Here is a 640-nt window from a genome sequence, read left to right on the forward strand (position 1 = left end):
GAAGTGAATAATCAAAAAAGGTTTGAAATGTTCATAGTAATAGAGCCCATGGAACCCATAGGACAGAGAATGTGTACAAATATATACAAGTATCAAATTACAATGAGTCATTGGCACCAATTTAAGTGTTTTACAATGTATTAATCTACAGTGTACACAACTGTATGCATACACTGCTAGTGTGTGTCATAGAAATAAAGCATACAGTATACTGTGCTTAGCAAATACATCACAAAGATGTCCCTAAACACTGACAGGTCTAGTAATTGCATTCAGTGGATCATAAAATTGCACAAATTGCATCACTCTTGCCCCAATGACAGAGGAGGAGAGGGGATGTGTGCAGCCAGGGTTTGAATGCAAACCATGTTTCAATGCAGTCTCAGTTAATTAAAAACTCTAGGATGCTGCATGCATATCAATGGGTCACCTCAGCTTTGGCCTTCAAAATCTCCTGCATGAGGAGTTTCAATGGGCTCTTTACTTTTCTGCACTGTTAAAAAATTAAAGCTCAGAAAACTCACATTATCAAGGCAACTCGATGCGATAGATTTTGGGGTTTTCTCAACTTTTTCATGAGTTGTTGACAAAAGTAGGATTTTCTAGTTGAATTAAAAGTTCTGTCAACATGGATCTTTAT

This window comes from Aulostomus chinensis, chromosome 4 (assembly GCF_037954235.1).
Source record: "Aulostomus chinensis isolate RoL2024-O1b breed Wild chromosome 4, RoL_Achi_v1.0, whole genome shotgun sequence".
Classification (NCBI taxonomy): domain Eukaryota; kingdom Metazoa; phylum Chordata; class Actinopteri; order Syngnathiformes; family Aulostomidae; genus Aulostomus; species Aulostomus chinensis.